Source organism: Ranitomeya imitator, chromosome 5 (genome assembly GCF_032444005.1).
Source record: "Ranitomeya imitator isolate aRanImi1 chromosome 5, aRanImi1.pri, whole genome shotgun sequence".
NCBI lineage: Eukaryota > Metazoa > Chordata > Amphibia > Anura > Dendrobatidae > Ranitomeya > Ranitomeya imitator.
In genome coordinates, this window is record NC_091286.1 from 321558260 (window position 1) to 321582086 (window position 23827).

The 23827-nt window shown below is 43.5% G+C and overlaps 1 protein-coding gene across 1 annotated transcript in view; it reads right to left on the reverse strand.

Moving 5' to 3' along the window:
* Positions 1-17236, reverse strand: part of FHL5 (four and a half LIM domains 5) — a 164312-nt gene extending 147076 nt beyond the window's left edge. The window contains exon 1 of the mRNA XM_069767998.1: positions 17080-17236. The gene's annotated coding sequence lies outside the window, so the exon portion shown is untranslated. The remainder of the gene's footprint in view (positions 1-17079) is intronic.
* Positions 17237-23827: the final 6591 nt, after the last annotated feature.

Sequence of the window (23827 nt, forward strand, 5' to 3'; positions counted from 1 at the left end):
TTGGAAGAATGTTCTCTGGTCAGATGAGACAATATTAGAGCTTTTTGGGCAAAGGCATCAACATAGAGTTTACAGGAGAAAACAGAGGCATTCAAAGAAAAGAACACGGTCCCTACAGTCGAACATGGCGAAGGTTCACTGATGTTTTAGGGTTGCTTTGCTGCCTCTGGCACTGGACTGCTTGACCGTGTGCATGGCATTATGAAGTCTGAAGACTACCAACAAATTTTGCAGCACAATGTAGGGCCCAGTGTGAGAAAGCTGGGTCTCCCTCAGAGGTCATGGGTCTTCCAGCAGGACAATGACCCAAAACACACTTCAAAAAGCACTAGAAAATGGTTTGAGAGAAAGCACTGGAGACTTCTAAGGTGGCCAGCAATGAGTCCAGACCTGAATCCCATAGAACACCTGTGGAGAGATCTATAAATGGCAGTTTGGAGAAGGCACCCTTCAAATATCAGGGACCTGGAGCAGTTTGCCAAAGAAGAATGGTCTAACATTCCAGCAGAGCATTGTAAGAAACTCATTGATGGTCAACGGAAGTGGTTGGTCGCAGTTATTTTGGCTAAAGGTTGTGCAACCAAGTATTAGGCTGAGGGTGCCAATACTTTTGTCTGGCCCATTTTTGGAGTTTTGTGTGAAATGATCAATGTTTTGCTTTTTGCTTCATTCTCCTTTGTGTTTTTTCATTTAAGACAAATTAAATGAAGATAATAATACCAAAGAATTTGTGATTGCAATCATTTTCAGGAAGAAACTGAGTATTATCTGACAGAATTGCAGGGGTGTCAATACTTTTGGCCACAACTATATTATATATATACTAGCTATTGAACCCGTTCTACGCCCAGGTGGCGAGCATTTATATTGGTATATGGTCTCCATCCTGGTATGTGCTGCTCCATCCTGCGTCCCCATCCTGTCATGAGCTGCTCCATCCTGCGCCCCCATCCTGTCATGTGCTGCTCCATCCTGCGTCCCCATCCTGTCATGTGCTGCTCCATCCTGTTTCCCCATCCTGTCATGTGCTGCTCCATCCTGCGTCCCCATCCTGTCATGTGCTGCTCCATCCTGCGTCCCCATCCTGTCATGTGCTGTTCCATCCTGCGTCCCCATCCTGTCATGTGCTGCTCCATCCTGCGTCCCCATCCTGTCATGTGCTGCTCCATCCTGCGCTCCCATCCTGTCATGTGCTGCTCCATCCTGCGTCCCCATCCTGTCATGTGCTGCTCCATCCTGTGTCCCCATCCTGTCATGTGCTGCTCCATCCTGCGTCCCCATCCTGTCATGTGCTGCTTCCATCCTGCACCCCCTTTCTGTCATGTGCGGATCCTGTGCACACGCTACCTGATTCCTTTCCGCCGCCATTTTCTTGGTCCTCCTGCTGCCGGAATCGGGGCCTGCGATGCAGTGTGTCTTCAAGAAAATGGCGCCGGAAAGCGCGGACTGCGCAGGCGCCGATTCCGGCAGCAGGAGGACCAAGAAAGTGGTGGCGGAAAGGAATCAGGTGGCGTAAGTAACAAATTGCTGTGGCATGAACTGCCACAGCATCATCAGGGCGCAATCATGTCCACAGTGTCCCCACATCCGGGTTACGGATCATAAATGTCCCCCTGCTCCCGGCAGTCCGCGTTTTCCGGCGCCATTTTTTTTTCCTGACACTGGCTATAATGTAACGCTAGGAGCGTCCCGCCTGTGCAGTCTATAAAGGCTTTGGACAGAGTGACACTCCCAGCGTTATATTATAGATAAAAAAAAATGGCGCTGGAAGGCGCGGACTGCCGGGAGCAGGGGGTCGGGATCAGGGGGACACTGTGCACATATTTGCACCCTGATTATGCTGTGGCACTTCATGCCACAGCAATTTGTTACTTACACCATTCCTTTCCGCCCCGCCCATTTTCTTCTTCGTCCTGCTGCCGGAATCGGCGCCTGCGCAGTCTGCGCTTTCCGGCAGGTGTGTCTTCAAGAAAATGGCGCCGGAAAGCGCGGACTGCGCAGGCGCTGATTCCGGCAGCAGGAGGATGAAGAAAATGGGCAGAAAGGAATGGCATAAGTAACAAATTGCTGTGGCATGAAGCTGTGGCACTTCATGCCACAGCAATTTGTTACTTATACCGCCTGATTCCTTTGCCCTGCTGCCGGAATCGGCGCCTGCGCCCTGCAGTGTGTCTTCAAGAAAATGGTGCCGGAAAGCACGGACTGCGCAGGCGCCGATTCCGCCAGCAGGAGGACCAAGATAATGGCGGTGGAAAGGAATCAGGTGGCGCAAGTAACAAATTGTTGTGGCATGAGGCTGTGGCACTTCATGCCACAGCTATTTGTTACTTACGCCACCTGATACGGGGCATATATTATGGAGCAGCGTATGGGGCATATGGATGGGAGCAGCAAATTAAAGAACGGTGGCGCAGGATGGGAGCAGCACATAACAGAACGGGGGCGCAGGATGGCAGCAGCACATGACAGAACGGGGGTGCAAGATGGAAGCAGCACATGACAGAACGGGGGCTCAGGATGGGAGCAGCACATGACAGAACCGGGGCGCAGGATGGGAGCAGCACATGACAGGATGGAGGCGCAGGATGGGAGCAGCACATGACAGAACGGGGGCGCAGGATGGGAGCAGCACATGACAGAACGGGGGCGCAGGATGGGAGCAGTACATGACAGAACGGGGGCGCAGGATGGGAACAGCACATGACAGAACGGGGGTGCAAGATGGAAGCAGCACATGACAGAACGGGGGTGCAACATGGAAGCAGCACATGACAGAACGGGGGCGCAGGATGGCAGCAGCACATGACAGAATGGGGGTGCAAGATGGACGCAGCACATGACAGAACAGGGGTGCAAGATGGAAGCAGCACATGACAGAACGGGGGTGCATGATGGCAGCAGCACATCACAGAACGGGTGTGCAAGATGGAAGCATCACATGACAGAACGGGGGCGCAGGATGGGAGCTGAACATGACAGGATGGGGGCGCAGGATGGGAGCAGCAAATGACAGAATGGAGGCGCAGGATGGGAGCAGCACATGACAGAACGGGGGCGCAGGATGGGAGCAGCACATGACAGAACAGGGGCGCAGGATGGGAACAGCACATGACAGAATGGGGGCGCAGGATAGAGCAGCACATGTCAGAATGGGGGCGCAGGATGGCAGCAGCACATGACAGAATGGGGGCACAGGATGGGAGCAACACATGACAGGATGGGGACGCAGGATGGAGCAGCACATACCAGGATGGAGACCATATACCAATATAAATGCTCACCACCTGGGCGTAGAACGGGTTCAATAGCTAGTATATATATACACACACACACACATTCTTATACTGCATTTCCTGCATACTGAATTCTTTCCATAGACACTAGCAGTAAATGGACACTAAAAATATGTTAGGACATGTTCTTTACCCAAGAACAGTCCATGACAGCATCATGCAATGACTTATGTAACATTACATGTACAAAAATTAGTATTTGATACACTGTCGATTTTGCAAGTTTTCCCACCTACAAAGAATGGAGAGGTCTGCAATTTTTATTGTGGGTATACTTCAACTGTGAGAAACAAAGTCTAAAAATTAAAAAAAATAAAAAAACAGAAAATTGTATGATTTTTAAAAAATTAAATTGCAATTTATTGCATGAAATGAGAAGTTGATCATATACCAACCAGCAAGAAATCTGGCTCTCACAGACCTGTTAGTTTTTCTCTAAGAAGCACTTCTCTCGGCACTCATTACCTGTATTAATTCCACCCGTTTGAACTCGTTACTTGTATAAAAGACACGTGTCCACACACTCAATCAATCATACCCCAACCTTTCCACCATGGCCAAGACGAAAGAACTGTCTAAGGACACCAGTAACAAAATTGTAGACCTGCACAAGGCTGGGATGAGCTACCAGACAATTGGCAAGCAGCTTGGTAGGAAGTCAACCACTGTTGTCACAACTTTACTGTCCATCTTCCTCGGTCTGGGGCTCCATACAAGATCTTGCCATGTGGGGTATGGATGATTCTGAGAAAGGTCAGGAATCGGCCCAAAGCTACATGGGAGGACCTGGTCAATGACCTCAAGAGAGCTGGGATTACAGTCTCAAACATTACCATTACTAGCACACTACACCATCATGGATTAAAATCATGCAGAGCAGACAAATTCCCCTGCTCAAACTAGCACATGTCCTGGCCCATTTGAAGTTCACCAGTGACCATATGGATGATCCAGAGGAGGCATGGGAGAATGTCATGTGGTCAGAGGAGACCAAAATAGAACTTTTTGGTGACAACTCCACTCGCCATGTTTGGAGGAAGAAGGATGAGTACAACCCCAAGAACACTGTCCCAATCATGAAGCATGGTGGGGAAAACATCATACTTTGTGGTGCTAAGGGGACAGGACAACTGCACCCTATTGAAGGGAGGATGGATGGAGTCATGTATCACGAGATTTTGGCCAACAACCTCCTTTCCTCAGTAAGAGTATTGAAGATGGGTAATTGCTGGGTCTTCCAGCATGACAATGACCCAAAACACTCAGCCAGGGCAATTTGAAACTCCATGTCGCCCAGCAACGGCCCTGAAACCTGAAAAATCATGAGAAGATCTGTATGGAGGAGTGGGACAAAATCCCTGCTCCAATGTGTGCAAACTTGGGCAAGAACTACAGGAAATGTCTGACCTCTGTAACAGCAAACAAAGGTTTCTGTGCAAAATATTCAATTCTGTTTTTCTATTGTGTCAAATACTTATTTCATGCAATAAAATGCAAAATAATTATGTAAAAATCATACAATGTGATTTTCTGGATTTTTTTTAAGACTGTCTCTCACAGTTGAAATGTACCTAAGATAAAAATTACAGACCTCTCCGTTCTCTGTAGGTGGGAAAACTCGCAAAATTGTCATTGCAACAAATACTTATTTTCTCCACTGTAAATATTACCTAGTACTCTCATATCCAATCACCACACAAATACATTTTGTATAAGAAGCAGGTAATCCTGTATTCATTGCTATGACAGGACTGATTACAAAGAGAACCTTTCAGCAAGATTTTGTAAAGTAAAGAAAATATTGCTATACTGGTGCTGTAATACAGATTACATTGATACTTTGAAGAAATTCGCTTTGTGGTTCTCCAGTCTGTAATTCCCCGGCCGCTCTGCCTGCCTCCAATCTGTGATTCCCGGCCCCTCTGCCTGGCTCCGGTCTGTGGTTCCCCGACCCCTCCGCCTGCCTCCAGTCTGTGATTTCCCAGCCCCTCCTCCTGCCTCCGGTCTGATTCCCTGGCCCCGGTCTGTGATTCCCCGACCCCTCCGCCTGCCTCCGGTCTGTGATTCCACGGCCCCTCCACCTGCCTCCGGTCTGTGACTCCCCGACCCCTCCGCCTGCCTCCGGTCTGTGATTCCACGGCCCCTCCACCTGCCTCCGGTCTGTGACTCCCCGACCCCTCCGCCTGCCTCCGGTCTGTGATTCCACAGCCCCTCCACCTGCCTCCGGTCTGTGACTCCCCGACCCCTCCGCCTGCCTCGGTCTGTGATTCCACGGCCCCTCCACCTGCCTCCGGTCTGTGACTCCCCGACCCTTCCACCTGCCTCCGGTCTGTGATTCCACGGCCCCTCCACCTGCCTCCGGTCTGTGACTCCCTGACCCCCTCGACTTGCCTCCGGTCTGTGACTCCCCATCCCCTCCACCTGCCTCCGGTCTGTGATTCCCCAGTCCCTCCACCTGCCTCCGGTCTGTGACTCCCTCCACTTGCCTCCGGTCTGTGACTCCCTGACCCCCTCCACTTGCCTCCGGTCTGTGACTCCCCATCCCCTCCACCTGCCTCCGGTCTGTGATTCCTCGACCCCCTCCGCCTGCCTCCGGTCTGTGATTCCACGGCCCCTCCACCTGCCTCCGGTCTGTGACTCCCCGACCCCTCCGCCTGCCTCCGGTCTGTGATTCCACGGCCCCTCCACCTGCCTCCGGTCTGTGACTCCCCGACCCCTCCGCCTGCCTCCGGTCTGTGATTCCACAGCCCCTCCACCTGCCTCCGGTCTGTGACTCCCCGACCCCTCCGCCTGCCTCGGTCTGTGATTCCACGGCCCCTCCACCTGCCTCCGGTCTGTGACTCCCCGACCCTTCCACCTGCCTCCGGTCTGTGATTCCACGGCCCCTCCACCTGCCTCCGGTCTGTGACTCCCTGACCCCCTCGACTTGCCTCCGGTCTGTGACTCCCTGACCCCCTCCACTTGCCTCCGGTCTGTGACTCCCCATCCCCTCCACCTGCCTCCGGTCTGTGATTCCTCGACCCCCTCCGCCTGCCTCCGGTCTGTGATTCCACGGCCCCTCCACCTGCCTCCGGTCTGTGATTCCCCAGTCCCTCCACCTGCCTCCGGTCTGTGACTCCCTCCACTTGCCTCCGGTCTGTGACTCCCTGACCCCCTCCACTTGCCTCCGGTCTGTGACTCCCCATCCCCTCCACCTGCCTCCGGTCTGTGATTCCTCGACCCCCTCCACTTGCCTCCGGTCTGTGACTCCCCATCCCCTCCACCTGCCTCCGGTCTGTGATTCCCCAGTCCCTCCACCTGCCTCCGGTCTGTGACTCCCTCCACTTGCCTCCGGTCTGTGACTCCCTGACCCCCTCCACTTGCCTCCGGTCTGTGACTCCCCATCCCCTCCACCTGCCTCCGGTCTGTGATTCCTCGACCCCCTCCACTTGCCTCCGGTCTGTGATTCCCCAGCCACTCCGCCTGCCTCCAGTCTTTGAATAACAAATCACTGCTTCCTCTATTTGAAATTTCCTCTTCAAATAAAGGATGCATGTGGACGTGCTGGGGAATCACAGAGAGGGAGGAGGAGACCCTGTGTACAGACCATCCCCTGTGCACCAAAATCGAATTATCTAGTTAGCAGAACATTTCAAATGATGATTAATGAAAAATAGAGTGGATTTCTTCACCTATGGCATCATTGTAATCAGTATTACAGGACCATTACAGCCATTGCTTTACTTTACATCATGATCACAGCTTCTCTTTAAGTTCCACTCCAGCATCGATAATCTCGCTGTATTGAACAATGTAATGGTATAATAGTTATACTAGTACTAACTACTTTGTAGTTCACTGAATTATATTTGGCATATTAAGCTTTAGATATAGAGTCAGTTATATTATTAACGTTATTTTCCCAACGCTCACTACATATAGCACCAACATGTGCCGTATGGAGTTTACATACTCACACTTCATCAGCAGCCAGTTACAGTGGTTATCCGAGACTTAATTTATTTTTCTAAGTGACTAAGCACTTATCGGCACATAGTTGCTAACTTGATAACTACCTGCCTGTTCTGCATTGCAGCCTTGGCTCTTGGCTAAGAGTAGTCACTGACAGCCCCTGGCAGCAATTCTCCTACTTTCTGTGAAGTGATGCCGACAGTAGTTCCCTCTCGCACTTTCTTGTATTGTGCTCTGCTCTGTCAATGGGGCATCACTGCTGATTTTATGTTGATTGACAGCCAACTCAGCCTAATGCAGCGGGAAGCCAGCTGTCAATCAACATGGCAGTGAGGCCCCATGTCACAGAAAGCAGGAGAATTGTTGGCAACTACCGCTCTGACCTGGGAGCAATCGGCACACAACAGAACTTCCCTTAATTTTATTTTCCTATAGGGCCAAGCACTTATGTCCATATTGATGGATTAAAGGACTTTCAGTAACCTATCAGTATGGTTTTGAAGTGTGGGAGGTAATCAGAGAACGCTGCTCTAAAAATCCAGGACCCGAGGGATACCTCCAATAAATAAACCTTGTTGTTTTTGCATTTAAAGTACCCCGCAAAACTTTGTTGTCTAAACTTGTGGAAATGTACACGTAGTGTAGATTAAATGTGGTTGTATACTTGTCGATTGCCATCTTCTCCTAACTTTCAGGACCAATCCAGTCCCCATCAGGGTCAGGTGACGACTATTCCAACTTCCCGGAGCACACTGGAGGCTACGTGTGGGCCGAATATCATTTTAATGATAAAAGCCTATGAAGGCAAGTTCTGGAGAGCCAATAAAAGTTTGGTGGAAGAGCTTCATTTAGGTATAAAACATAGAATAAGTCAACACACTACTCGAAGCACCATAATAATTACAGAGCCATTCTGGGGCATACACTGCATACAGAATATATAATAAGGAATTCATCTCTATCAGCTCAGTAAATGTAGAAAAGTAAGTGTAAATCTGTAGATTCTCAGTATGCAGTAGACTCTCTTCGAAGCAAAACAGTATTGAAATTGTATGAAAAATATTTGAAAAATAAACAAGGAATGAATAGCTAAATAAACCACAAACCTCAAAGGAATAGTCTATCCCCTTCCCATTTTCTCTCCCTCCTCCATCTCCGTCCTGTTTTCTAAAGTCTATTTTTGGAAAATCCATAAAAAATGTGCATACTAAACTTCTGTCTTGGTTTCCTGATAGAAGAAAAATGAATCATCTCGAAGTTATGGAATAAGCAATCTGCAGTTTTATTGTTGACCAACAAAAATAACCTACACTATTTGTGCGCTGCGCTGTATCCAACCTCAGACTCGTTTCCTGGTCAGTTGTGGCCAATTTTTTGTCATGTGAATGAAAAGACATTTCTCACTTACCCACAGTCCTCCTGCTTAAAATAAGTGGACCAGAATAGTGCATAAAACAGCCTTCAAGTCTTCCACCCCTCAGCTATACCGGCAGGAACAATGCGTCCCACACAAAGCAACATATGGGCATGATGGGTCCAATTTTATCAGTGGCACATAAACCCTGCCTAAAATATATTAGCTACAAAATTAAGCTGCGTCTTAACTTTATTCCATGTAACTGTTTCCATGTGTTTTTCTTTTTTTATTTTGGGTAAGGTAAAAACTTTTAAAAAGATTTAAAGATACTAGCATGCAAACAGTAGTAAAGAATTGTGTACTGTTGTCCTGTCTGTATGGACAATGTATTTATTGGGGTTTTCTGGTTTCAGCCCTCCTAAGCCATCTATATAGGCATGCAGGTCGTAGGAAGCTGATTAAAATGATAACTTGATATCTGCATATCGATGTTTTATAACAGACGTCCACTTTTTTCTTATACGTATATGAGCTGTTCCAGGCGATGGGCCGGACACTGATCTCCCTGAGAATTTGCCTCCAGAGATTATTTTAAGTGAAAGGAGGGGTTACCAGTGTGATATGTAATGGTTACCAGTGTGTTGTGTAAAGGCCGCACTCTGCTCTCCTGACCTAACTGCGGAGTTGTGTGTGATTATAACTGACATGTCTGCAGGTTCCGCTCTGCTTCCATCTCACAGACAACAGGGTTGCAATAGTGTTACAGCACAGCAAAGCTGTGAGAGCTGCACCTGCAAATGTGTTTATTACGAGACTGACTTCAGCTCTGCTGTACTGTGTTACATGTCTCACACTGGTAAAGCCCACCTCTATTTAAAAGAAGCTCTGGAGGCAGATTCTCATGCAGATCAGTGTCCGCCCATGGTCCTGAGCAGCACATTTACATACAAGAAAAATGTGGATTTCTCTGGAATAAGACATCGGATTGCAGATACCAAGGTATCATTTTAGTCAGCTTCAAATGACCTACGTGCCATATATACGGCTTAGGAGGGTTGATCATACTGACAGATTCCTTTTTAACCAGTTTACCCCCAAAGGTGGTTTTGCACGTTAATGACAGGCCAATTTTTACAATTCTGACCAATGTCACTTTGAGGTAATAACTCTAGTACGCTTCAATGAATCCCACTGATTTTGAGATTGTTTTTTCGTGACATATTGTACTTCATGATGGTGATAACATTTATTCGATATGACTTGCGTTTATTTGTGAAAAAAATTAAAACGGCAAAAATTTTAGAAATTTTTGCAATTTTCCAACTTTGAATTTTTTTGCCCTTAACCCCTTACCGGCATCGGACGTACTATACCGTCCGATGCCGGCTCCCCTGCTTTGATGCAGGGCTCCGCGGTGAGCCCGCATCAAAGCCGGGACATGTCAGCTGTTTTGAACAGCTGACGTGCCCGCAATAGGTGCGGGCAGAATCGCGATCTGCCCGCACCTATTAACTAGTTAAATGCCGCTGTCAAACGCAGACAGCGGCATTTAACTACCGCTTCCGGCCGGGCGGCCGGAAATGACGTCATCGCTGACCCCCGTCACATGATCGGGGGTCGGCGATGCTTGTATATTGTAGCCATAGAGGTCCCAGAGACCTCTATGGTTACTGATGAGCGGTGGCTGTGAGCACCACCCTGTGGTCGGCGCACACAGCACACCTCCATTTCTGCTACATAGCAGCGATCAGCAGATCGCTGCTATGTAGCAGAGCCGATCGTGCTGTGCCAGTTTCTAGCCTCCCATGGAGGCTATTGAAGCATGGCAAAAGTTAAGAAAAAAAGTTTAAAAAAATGTGAAAAAAATAAAAAAAAACATAAAAGTTTAAATCACCCCCCTTTCGCCCCAATCAAAATAAATCAATAAAAAAAATATCAAATCTACGCATATTTGGTATCGCCGCGCTCAGAATCGCCCGATCTATCAATTAAAAAAAAGTATTAACCTGATCGCTAAACAGCATAGCGGGAAAAAAATTCGAAACGCCAGAATTACGTTTTTTTGGTCGCCGCGACATTGCATTAAAATGCAATAATGGGCGATCAAAAGAACGTATCTGCACCAAAATGCTATCATTAAAAACTTCATCTCGGCACGCAAAAAATAAGCCCTCAACCGACCCCAGATCATGAAAAATGGAGACGCTACGAGTATCGGAAAATGGCGCAATTTTTTTTTTTTTTAGCAAAGTTTGGAATTTTTTTTCACCACTTAGATAAAAAATAACCTAGTCATGTTAGGTGTCTATGAACTCGTACTGACCTGGAGAATCATAATGGCAGGTCAGTTTTAGCATTTAGTGAACCTAGCAAAAAAGCCAAACAAAAAACCAATGTGGGATTGCACTTTTTTTGCAATTTCACCGCACTTGGAATTTTTTTCCCGTTTTCTAGTACACGACATGCTAAAACCAATGATGTCGTTCAAAAGTACAACTCGTCCCGCAAAAAATAAGCCCTCACATGGCCAAATTGACGGAAAAATAAAAAAGTTATGGCTCTGGGAAGGAGGGGAGCGAAAAACGAACACAGAAAAACGAAAAATCCCCTGGTCATGAAGGGGTTAAATCAGAGACATACTGTAAATCACACAAAATACTTATTAAGTAACATTTCCCATGTCATGTCTACCATGTCTACTTTATATCAGCACAATTTTGGAACCAAATTTTTTTTGTTAGGAAGTTATAAGGGTTAAAATTTCACCAGTGATTTTTCATTTTTCCAACAATATTTACAAAACCATTTTCTTTTTAGGGACCACATCACATTTGAAGTCACTTTGAGGGGTCTATATGATGATAGGAAATACCCAAAAGTGACACCATTCTAAAAACTCCACCCCTCAAGATGCTCAAAACCACATTCAAGACGTTTAATAACCCGTCAGGTACTTCACATGAATTTTTGGACTATGGAAAAAAAAAATGAACATATAACTTTTTTTTCACAAAAAAATTTACCTCAGATCCAAATTTTTTTATTTTGACAAGGGTAACAGGAAAAAATTGGACCCCAAAATGTGTTGTAAATTTCTCCTGAGCATGTCGATACCACATATGAGGGAGAAAACCACTGTTTGGGCACACGGCAGAGCTTGGAAAGGAAGGAGAGCCATTTGACTTTTTGAATGCAAAATTTGCTAGAACAATTGGCGGACGCCATGTCGCGTTTGGAGAGCCCCTGATGTGACTAAACAGTGAAAATCCCCCACATATGACACCATTTTGGAAGCTAGGCCCTTCAGGGAACTGATGAAGATGTGTAGTGAGATCATTGAACCCTTAGGTACTTCACAGAAGTTTATAACGTTGAGCCATAAAAATGAAAAAAATCTTGTTTTCCCCACAAATATGTTTTTAGCCCAAAATTTAGCATTTTCATAACAGTAACAGGAGAAACTGCATGATACAATTTGTTGTGCAATTTCTCCTGAGTACAATGATACCCAATAAGAGGGGAAAAAAATGCACTTCGGGGCTTGGAAGGGAAGGAGCATCATTTGACTTTTTGAATGAAAAATTTCTTGTAATCATTAGCAGACATCATGTCCCATTTGGAGAGGCTCTGATGTGCCTAAACAGTGGAAACCCCCTACAAGTGACACCATTTTGGAAACTAGACCCCTCAAGGAATATATTTAGATGCGTAGTGAACCCCAGGTGCTTCACAGATGTTTATAACATTGAGCCGTGAAAATAATAAAATCACACACCGTGTGTGGTAAAATTGATAAGGCAGCTTTATTCTTCGGGTCAGTACTATCACAGTGATACCTCATTTACTGTATATCTTTATTATGTTTTGGCGCTTTTACACAATAAAAACTTTTATAGAAAAAACTATTTTTGCATCCCTTTATTCTGAGAGCTATAACTTTTTTATTTTTCCGCTGATGGAGCAGTATGGCAGGTTGTTTTTTTTGCAGGACAAGATGACGTTTTCAACGGAACCATGTTTATTTATATCTGTCTTTTTTATCAGGTTTTATTCTACTTTTTATTCGGCGGTATGATGATGAAGCAATGCTTTTTGCCTTGCTTTTTATTTTTTAATGGTGTTCACTACAGGGGTTAACTAGTGGGACAGTTTTATATGTTGGGTCATTGCGGACGCAATGATATCAAATGTGTTCTTTTATTGTTTAAATCTTTTTTCATTAAAATATTTATAGATACATTATCTTTGATTTTTTTAATTATTTTTTTATTTTTTAATATTTTTACAATTATTTAAAAAAAGTTTTACTTTTTTTTTACTTTTTTTCATTTTTTGCAGGCTGATCGATTGTACAGTATTGGATGCAGTAGCATCCCCGTGCTGTACAAACTGCCAGCTCTGCACTGACAAAGTTGCTGATCATGTACTGTGCACAAAAAGCAAGTTTCTTGGCTCTGGTGACCCAGATGTCATCATGACTACATCAGGTCACCATTGTGACGATTGGTACAACGCGTCACGCAGCGGGGTCTCTGATCCAAAGGCGGAGGGCCTGTCGCCCCTCTGCTGGCTCCTGGAATGCTGCGATCAAATTCGATTGCAGAATTTAGGGGATTAAAGTGCCAAGAGTGGTGCGGGACCGCTCCTGGCACTTAGTGCAAGCAATCAAAATCACTTGACACCCGGCGGCAATCGCGATGACTTAACAATCTGTCCTTGGTCATATAGGCCCAGGGCGCAGGCATGGATTATTACATCAGATGTCAGAAAGGTGGTAATAGTGACATTTTTAAAAGAGGTTGGACACTTAGAATTAGGCTGTGTCTTGGTCTTGCTGGCAGAAGCAGTGGGCATGTCTTAAGAATTTATACACATTGAACTTCAATCCTGTTACTAGTTGTGAGATACCAAGACTTATAGTGTTGAACATCCAGAATAGCGACAATTTGTTCTAGGACAAGAATTACATCTGACTAAGGCAGTGACATTAGCAACAATGTTGGGTGTTCACAGTTGGTGCAGTGTATATGTTCAAGCATAAATGCATTTCAGAGTTTTATGTGTCTTTCAAATTAAGGCACCATAAATAAAAGAAACATGGTCGATCCCCAGAACTATAGGACTCTCACTAGCGGGTTTACAAGTTGTCCATTACACTAGTACACAATGACAACTAGTTTTAAAAGACTGAATATGTCACTGACCACCAAAGACTGGGAAGAAGACTGCGGCATTTACAGAATGTCAGCTGCTACCTTCCCAACCCCATAGCATTAACCTGGTGCTAAAAGCAACTGGAATTTGTCTTATCATGTCTCGCCTAATGTTTTGAAATATAAACACATACACAGTTAGTAAAATAAGTCTTTGATACACTGCCAATTTTGCAAGTTTTTCCTCCGACAAACAAAGGAGAGGTCTGTAATTTTATCATAGGTACACTTCACCTGTGAGAGACAGAAACTAAAAATAAAATCCAGGAAATCATATTATATGATTTTTACATAATTAAGTTCCATTTATTACATGAAATAAGTATTTGATCACCTACCACCCAGCAAGAATTCTGGCTCTCACAGACCTGTTAGTTTTTCTATAAGAATTTCTCCTACTCTACACTCATTACCTGTATTAATTGCACCTGTTTGAACTTCTTACCTATATAAAAGACACCTGTCCACACACTCAATCACACTCCAACCTCTCCACCATGGTCAAGACCAAATAGCGGTCTAAGGGCATTAGGCACAAAATTATAGACATGCACAAGGGTGAGAAGGGCTACAGAACAATAGGCAAGCAGCTTGGTGAGAAGGTAACAATTGTTGGCTCAATTATTAGCAAATGGAAGAAACACATTGGATGACTGCCAATCTTCCTCGGTCTGGGGCTCCATGCAAAATCTCCATTGACATTCAAATGAGTTATGGAAAAATCATACAATGTGATTTTTCTGGACATGTGCTTGCATAAGCAGGGGGACTTTACTTGCCCTGCAGGATATTGATGATGGTATAGTGTGTTGCTAATAGTAATGTTTGAGACTGTCCCCAGCTCTCTTCAGGTTTTTGAGCAAATCCTACCATGTAGTTCTGGGCTGACTCCTGACCTTGCTCAGAATCATCCTTACCCCACGAGGCGAGATCTTGCATGGTACCCCAGACGGAGGAAGATAGTAGCTAATAGAAAAACTAACAGGTCTGTCAGATCCAGAATTCTTGTTGGCTGGTAAGAAATCAAATACTTATTTAATGTATTAAAATGCAACTTAATTATGTAAAAACCATTCATTGTGAATTCCTGGATTTTATTTTTAGATTCTATCTCTCACAGTTGAAGTGTACCTATAATAAAAGTTTTAGATCGCTCCATTCTTTGTAGATGGGAAAACTTGCAGTGTATCAAATGCAGTACTTATTTTCCCCACTCTAGATAGAAATGCACACATTTTTGAAAGTAGCAGTAGTAGTGCACACATCAGCAGAAAACATGCTAGTCACTTGATGTATGTAATTACTGCAGTAGTAGGTTTAACTAACTCTTTCATGGCCTTCAGGTCTTAGCCATGAGCTTTTAGATGAAAGATTGTGCATGGTTCCAACAAAAAATGGAAGATAATGTCCATCTGTACACTCTACTGATCTACAGTATGCTACTTTCTATTCACTAGTACATCTAATTTCCATGTATTAAAGAATTATTGGAAATACATTCCAAGTTATCTGAATTCTCAGAAGTAGCTACGGGGACTATATTCTGAATTCAGATTAAAAATATATATTTTCTGAAAACTGTCAAACATGGTTTACACATCTGCAGCCCAGATGGCACAGGTATGATATACCAGACTTCAGATGCAAAAAAAGTGTCATATTCAAATATGTTCCATTTACAGTTCTCACAGTGAATAAAATAGAGCGTGAACATCAGAAGTAACTAAAATGACACCGATCATCACTCTGCTATCGCAGCCAAACATTAGACCGTGCTGGAATGTAATCCCAGGGAAAAGCAATTTAAAAAGAACTGAACTGTTCCATATATCTGTCTAGATGAATGAGCACGTTGGTTTAAAGGGAACCTGCGATGCTATACAAGCAGTCTGATCTGTGGACATCATGGTATAGATGTAGGAGAAGCTGAGCAGAACGATATGTATGTAGATTTGCTTGTATTTTATTCATGGAAACCCTTAAAGTTCATATGCTTATAAGCCCAGTAGACGGTCTCACTACTGATTGACAACTATCTCTACATGTACAGTCATACAAGGAAGACGGACAATCACTGGACTCATATACATACTGTACAAACCCCAGGGATTCCAATGAATACAATACAAGTTTTACTAAAACTTCTCAAAAAAATGTATCAATCTGATCTGCCATGGTTGTATAACATCCTGTATGCAGATTAGATAGAACTTTTTTTTTAAACTGGGATCCTGTTGAAAATTTTACCTGCGTTTCCATGGAATATTAGGAGACAACTTAGAAGGTATCTTCTATATGAGCACTGAGTCAGCTAAGTCAGTGACCTTGTAGGACTGTAAGTAACACATAGTGTACATAGCAAGTAGGATTATTGAGGATTAGTTGCCTAAAGAGTGACTGGTGCCTACTTTATGGTGGATCACTAAAACCAAATCTATTCAGCTATTAATAACTAAAGAAAGATCATAAATGTCCAGAATTCTAGTAATTGCACCTAACAACATCCTTTTTAATACACGAGTCTGTGGCTTTTAAAGTGCTGGTACAAAAGGTTTCATAGAGCTACTAACTGGCCAAGAGCGCTCTTTCAGGAAGTATGAATTATTCTGTTACCCAGGTACAGTAAACCCTTCACAGTTTTCCAAACTAACCTGGTTTCTAGATCCTCCCAGGACAAGTCCCTGGAGCACCTCTACTTTAGCTCCTGGGTGGGGTAAGATATTTGCATGTGGGGAAAAGCTTTGTTTGTCACTAAAGAAGGCAGGCTTATCCACTAGCTTAATGTTACCGAGGCTCCTTAGATATTGATCATTAAAATACCAAGAATTAAAGCGAAACGCAAAACATTTTTTTTGCAAAAGTAGAAGCAGTGATAATAAAATAGTGAAGCATAGTACGTCAAGTAAAAGTAGTGTATGCATAATATATTTGTTTGACACTAAGTCAACTTCTCAGGAAAAACTCTAGATCGTGTAACTTTGACCTTCTACCGAGACCAAAAGTGTTACATTACTGGCCAAATATTGCTGCATTTCCTCCAGATCATCGCCCCACAGCTTGGCTCGTTCTCCAGAAAGTGTATCAGAAAAAGTCCAAACATTTCACTTCCTAATCAGATTAACCCATATTTACTGAAGAAATGAATCAGCACAATGGAAAATAGTACAGACTTCTAGATGGAATATAGAGAAGGAATATTAGCCCCAGATCTAACATCGGTACATGGCGGTACATGTTACGAGAGTCATTCTGGACAGATACTCACAGCTTCTTCTCTCCCTCCCAGCTGGGCTGTTAGTGGCTTCTAGGGAGGGCTCCCAGTTACATACTGGAGTCAGTGAGCAATGTATCAGTCATTCCAGTCTTGTCAGATTTTGGCTCCCAGGCAGCTCGGCTTTGTTATTCTTCACATTTATCCCAATGCCTGTCTCCTAAATAGCAATACCGGATGTTTATATTCGGCCCCTAAACTTGCAAATTAAAGAAAGCAGCATAGATTTAATGAAGAATGTAAAGTTCAGCTGGATTCTTTTTAACCATTGCCAGAACCCAAAGGGCTAACTTTCAGAATTTCAATGGTTGGAGAAATAAATGGAATGTGTTTCTGGAAACACACTGTTGTAAAGAGGATAGAAAGATGTATAGATACAAATTTCAGGGCTGGTTTTTTCCACTAATTTATATGGAACTGTCAAATATGGTATTTACTGGAAGCAAAAGAAAATGGGGAAAAAAAGGGATTTTTTGTTTCAGTGATGGACATTTCCTGCTATATAATTCTATAACCGCAGACTGATGTGCTTTATTTGTAGTTTAAAGGGAACCTGTCACCGTGAAATCGCAGTCTAAACTGCTGGCATCATATTATAGAGCAAAACCTAAGTTACACCTAATCTTTTCTCACAAAACTAGATATCAATTTATTCCACTCCCCTTGCTCTATGACATGACAACTACAGACTGGACTGCATTTATATAGTGATGGGTTCCCTTTAACCCCTTCATGCAATTTCATTTTCGCTTTTCCTGTCCTTCCTCCAAGAGCCACAAACTGTGAAGAATTATTTTTGCACCCTGAACTGATATTTCTTCTGATGTTGTTTTGGAGTAGATATGATGTTTTGATCATCTTTTATTGCAATGTTGAGGCAGCCAAAACAATGTAATTCTAGTGTTTACATTTTTTTTTCGTTATATCATTTACCAATCTAATTAATTTATTTTATATTTTGATAGATTGATCACAAATGCAGCAATGCCAAATATGTTTTTTTATTGTTTGTTTTATTTTCAATGGAACAAAATAGAGATGATTTGAGCTTTGGTTTTGTTTTTTCCTTTTGTCCTATTTTGAAAAACATGGTTTTCACTTTTTACTGTATTTGTTAGGTTTGAAGCTGTGATCATCTGACCGCATGTTGTAATTGACAGCAGCATTTAACAGTTTAACAGCTGCGGGTGGAGCACCTATCTGCCTGGGGCTGTTAGAGAAGGAAGATGTGGGCTTGGCAAAGTGCGGGACATGACAAATGACGTACATGTATGTCTTCTGTCGTGAAGGGTTTAATGTCCTCTTGATTGATTCTATTTTGATCATATTTCACTTTGGTGACTAGTATTAAAACGGACAAAAAATTGTCCACACTTCTTTATTCTTCTGTAGTTTAACATTTATCAGCTGAACTGTGGTTAGTTATTCTGGACAAAAAGATGATGGTTACAGATTACAAGAAAATCCTGTGTAGACTGACGCAGCAATCCTATTAGACCCTTTCGGTTGACCTTTTGCTTCTTGGTAGCCTGCACAGTAAAAATGCACATAGGTTTATTATGATAGTACCTAATGACAACAGAGCCAGGGTACATACAATTATAGATAATAACAAAGATATGTATTGGTAGCCATCAGCAGCAGACGTATTTTGGATCACATGGACGCTTAGAGTATCCTGCTATTACTAAGTATACCAACTCAGGGGTGGACCAAAAAAATTTACTTAGTGTGTTCCAGGGTCCTGGAGATGATGTTAGGTGTGCAGTATAATGTATCAAGCTGCTTAGGGGTGCGAATAAAAGCATGTGATAAATGAAATTGACAGCTTTTACTTCCACACTAAGAGCTTGCAACATGCATGAGGCTATGCTTTTGTGGTGTTTGGCATATCACTATACTTGAGAACTTTGGAGACTAGCAATTAGGCACTTAAGAGGAGAAGAAATAGTTGTGCGATTTGCATAGTATGGCATTTCACTCACAAATAGTACAAAATAACACAATTCATTACACCTCAAAATGAAGTCAGACCACACTCCAGACCACCAAAGAAATACTAAACACGCATTCACTGAATATCATAATAAGGGAGGACACTGTATGTAATAAAGAATGATGCAATAAATAGCAAGGGAAACACTGTATGTAATAAAGAATGATGCAATAAACAAAAAGGGAGAACATTGTATATAGCGGCCTGTGAAAAACATCTGAATGGGCCCTGAACTCATGTTTGGCATCGACCAGCTAAATAAATTTATACCATGCGCATCTACATATCCCAGTATAACCTGAGCAATAGTAAAGACGTGCTTGGAGTTTTTAATTCAGAAACAAGAATATCTTCAACCATGGTTGCTCCCAGAAAGCACAGTAACTACCGTACTGATCAGTCATAGTCAAAGGTCACATAAAAATTTGCAAGCAGTGACTTACCGGAGAGGTCTACACTGTAAGTCATTCTTTTTTTTTTTGTCTCTCCTTCTACTCTTGACATTCTTGAAGACTTATCTCTTTAGAGTTTGCTACCCAGATATCATTGTTCATAACTTTTGCAGTATATCCACATATTGTAACCTAAAAATATACAGTACAGACCAAAAGTTTGGACACACCTTCTCATTTAAAGATTTTTCTGTATTTTCATGACTATGAAAATTGTAAATTCACACCGAAGGCATCAAAATTATGAATTAACAGATGTGGAATTATATACTTAACAAAAATGTGTGAAATAACTGAACTTACAGGTATGTCTTATATTCTAGGTTCTTCAAAGTAGCCACCTTTTGCTTTGATGACTGCTTTGCGCACTCTTGGAATTCTCTTGATGAGCTTCAAGAGGTAGTCACTGGAAATGGTTTTCACTTCACAATTGTGCCTCATCAGGTTTAATTAGTGGTATTTCTTGCCTTATAAATGGAGTTGGGACCATCAGTTGTGTTGTGCAGTAGTCTGGTGGATATACAGCTGATAGTCCTTCTGAATAGACTGTTAGAATTTATATTATGGCAAGAAAAAAGCAGCTAAGAAAAACGAGTGGCCATCAATACGTTAAGAAATTAAGGTCAGTCAGTCCGAAAAATTGGGAAAACTTTGAAAGTGTCCCCAAGTGCAGTTGCAAAAACCATCAAGCGCTACAAACAAAACTGGCTCACATGAGGACCGCCTCACTAAAGGAAGACCAAGAGGCACCTCTGCTTCGGAGGATAAATTTATCCGAGTCACCAGCCTCAGAAATCACAGGTTAACAGCAGCTCAGATTAGAGACCAGGTCAATGCCACACAGAGTTCTAGCAGCAGACACATTTCTACAACAACTGTTAAGAGGAGACTTTGTGCAGCAGGCCTTCATGGTAAAATAGCTGCTAGGAAACCACTGCTAAGGACAGGCAACAAGTAGAAGAGACTTGTTTGGGCTAAAGAACACAAGGAATGCACATTAGACCAGTGGAAATCTGTGCTTTGATAAGTCCAAATTTGAGATCTTTGATTCCAACCACAGTGTCTTTGTGTGACGCAGAAAAGGTGAACGGATGAACTCTACATGCCTGGTTCCCACCGTGAAGCATGGAGGAGGAGGTGTGATGGTCTGCAGGTGCTTTGCTTGTGACACTGTTAGGGATTTATTCAAAATTGAAGGCATACTGAACCAGCATGGCTACCACAGCATCTTGCAGCGTCATGCTATTCCATCCTTTTTGAGTTTAGTTGGACCATCATTTATTTTTCAACAGGACATTGACCCCAAACACACCTCCAGGCTGTGTAAGGGCTATTTGACCAAGAAGAAGAGTGATGGGGTGCTACGCCAGATGACCTGGTCACCACAGTCACCAGACCTGAACCCAATTGAGATGGTTTGGGGTGAGCTGGACCGCAGAGTGAAGGCAAAAGGGCCAACAAGTGCTAAGCATCTCTGGGAACTCCTTCAAAATTGTTGGAAGACCATTTCCGGTAACTATCTCTTGAAGCTCATCACGAGAATGCCAAGAGTGTGCAAAGCAGTCATCAAAGCAAAAAGGTGGCTACTTTGAAGAACCTAGAATAAATTACATATTTTCAGTTGTTTCACACTTTTCTGTTAAGTACATAATTCCACATGTGTTAATTCATAGTTTTGATGCCTTCAGTGTGAATATACAATTTTCATAGTCATGAAAATACAGAAAAATCTTTAAATGAGAAGGTGTGTCCAAACTTTTGGTCTGTACTGTAGATATACCGTATTTTTCGAACTATAAGACACACTTTTTTCCTCCCAAAATGTAGAAGAAAATGAGGGGTGCTTCTTATAGTGGGGGAGTGGTTTCTCTGGAGCAGCGGGTCACAGAGGCAGGAGCCGGTGGCTGTGGCTACCTCCTGTGCCTGCTGCTCAAGAGAGATGAATATTCACTATATTCCACGCCCATGGGCACAGAGCAATGGATATTAATTTCTTTCTGGCATCCTGGTATGATTGGTCCTATCCTTATCCTGGTATGATTGGCTCCATCCCAGTCCTGGTATGCATGGCCCCATCCTTATCCTGGTACGATTGGCCCCATCCGTGTCCTGGTATGCATGGTCCCATCCTTTTTCTGGTATGACTGGCCTCATCACGGTCCTAGTATGCATGTGCCCATCAGAAAAGAGAAGAAAAAAAAATTACACTTACCTTACTCCACTCCCTCGTGGCGTCCTGCTCCGTTGCCAGCAGCTGCTTTATGCTTGTAAGCAGCACATGGCAGGGACATCATGCGCTGCTCACAAGCAGAGCACAGTTGCCGGAATACTCACTGGGACTGTTCATCGCAGAGAGCAGGGAGTACTCGTTTCTCTTCACTAGCGCACCGTGTCAGCCACCGGCTTCCTGCTGCTATCAGTTGTCAGGTGTGCCGATACCTAAGAGAAATGAATATTCAGATTGTTCATATCTCTGAAGTATCGGCACACGTGACCACCGGCAGCAGCAGGAAGGTTCCAGCTGACACTGCGCTACTGATGAGGGTCACTTACCAGGATAAGGATGAGGGAGCCATGCATACCAGGAAAGGAAGGAGGGGTCATGTGTATCAGGATGGGGATGAGGGGACCATATTTACCAGGATAGGGGATATTAAGTACAGAATTTACCACATTTTTTTGCTTCCTTTTTCCTAATTTCCTCCTTTAAAACCTAGGTGTGTCTTATGGTCCGATGCATCTTAGAGTCCAAAAAATACGGTATATTATATATACAGTGGGGCAAAAAAGTATTTAGTCAGTCAGCAATAGTGCAAGTTCCACCACTTAAAAAGATGAGAGGCGTCTGTAATTTACATCATAGGTAGACCTCAACTATGGGAGACAAACTGAGAAAAAAAAATCCAGAAAATCATATTGTCTGTTTTTTTAACATTTTATTTGCATATTATGGTGGAAAATAAGTATTTGGTCAGAAACAAAATTTCATCTCAATACTTTATAATATATCCTTTGTTGGCAATGACAGAGGTAAAACGTTTTCTGTAAGTCTTCACAAGGTTGCCACACACTGTTGTTGGTATGTTGGCCCATTCCTCCATGCAGATCTCCTCTAGAGCAGTGATGTTTTTGGCTTTTCGCTTGGCAACACGGACTTTCAACTCCCTCCAAAGGTTTTCTATAGGGTTGAGATCTGGAGACTGGCTAGGCCACTCCAGGACCTTGAAATGCTTCTTACGAAGCCACTCCTTCATTGCCCTGGCGGTGTGCTTTGGATCATTGTCATGTTGAAAGACCCAGCCATGCTTCATCTTCAATGCCCTTGCTGATGGAAGGAGGTTTGCATTCAAAATCTCACGATACATGGCCCCATTCATTCTTTCATGTACCCGGATCAGTCGTCCTGGCCCCTTTGCAGAGAAACAGCCCCAAAGCATGATGTTTCCACCACCATGCTTTACAGTAGGTATGGTGTTTGATGGATGCAACTCAGTATTCTTTTTCCTCCAAACACGATAAGTTGTGTTTCTACCAAACAGTTCCAGTTTGGTTTCATCAGACCATAGGACATTCTCCCAAAACTCCTCTGGATCATCCAAATGCTTTCTAGCAAACTTCAGACGGGCCCGGACATGTACTGGCTTAAGCAGTGGGACAAGTCTGGCACTGCAGGATCTGAGTCCATGATGGTGTAGTGTGTTACTTATGGTAGGCCTTGTTACATTGGTCCCAGCTCTCTGCAGTTCATTCACTAGGTCCCCCCGCGTGGTTCTGGGATTTTTGCTCACCGTTCTTGTGATCATTCTGACCCCACGGGGTGGGATTTTGCATGGAGCCCCAGATCGAGGGAGATTATCAGTGGTCTTGTATGTCTTCCATTTTCTAATTATTGCTCCCACTGTTGATTTCTTCACTCCAAGCTGGTTGGCTATTGCAGATTCAGTCTTCCCAGCCTGGTGCAGGGCTACAATTTTGTTTCTGGTGTCCTTTGACAGCTCTTTGGTCTTCACCATAGTGGAGTTTGGAGTCAGACTGTTTGAGGGTGTGCACAGGTGTCTTTTTATACTGATAACAAGTTTAAACAGGTGCCATTACTACAGGTAATGAGTGGAGGAAAGAGGAGACTCTTAAAGAAGAAGTTACAGGTCTGTGAGAGCCAAAAATCTTGATTGTTTGTTTCTGACCAAATACTTATTTTCCACCATAATATGCAAAAAAAATGATAAAAAAACAGACAATGTGATTTTCTGGATTTTTTTTTCTCAGTTTGTCTCCCATAGTTGAGGTCTACCTA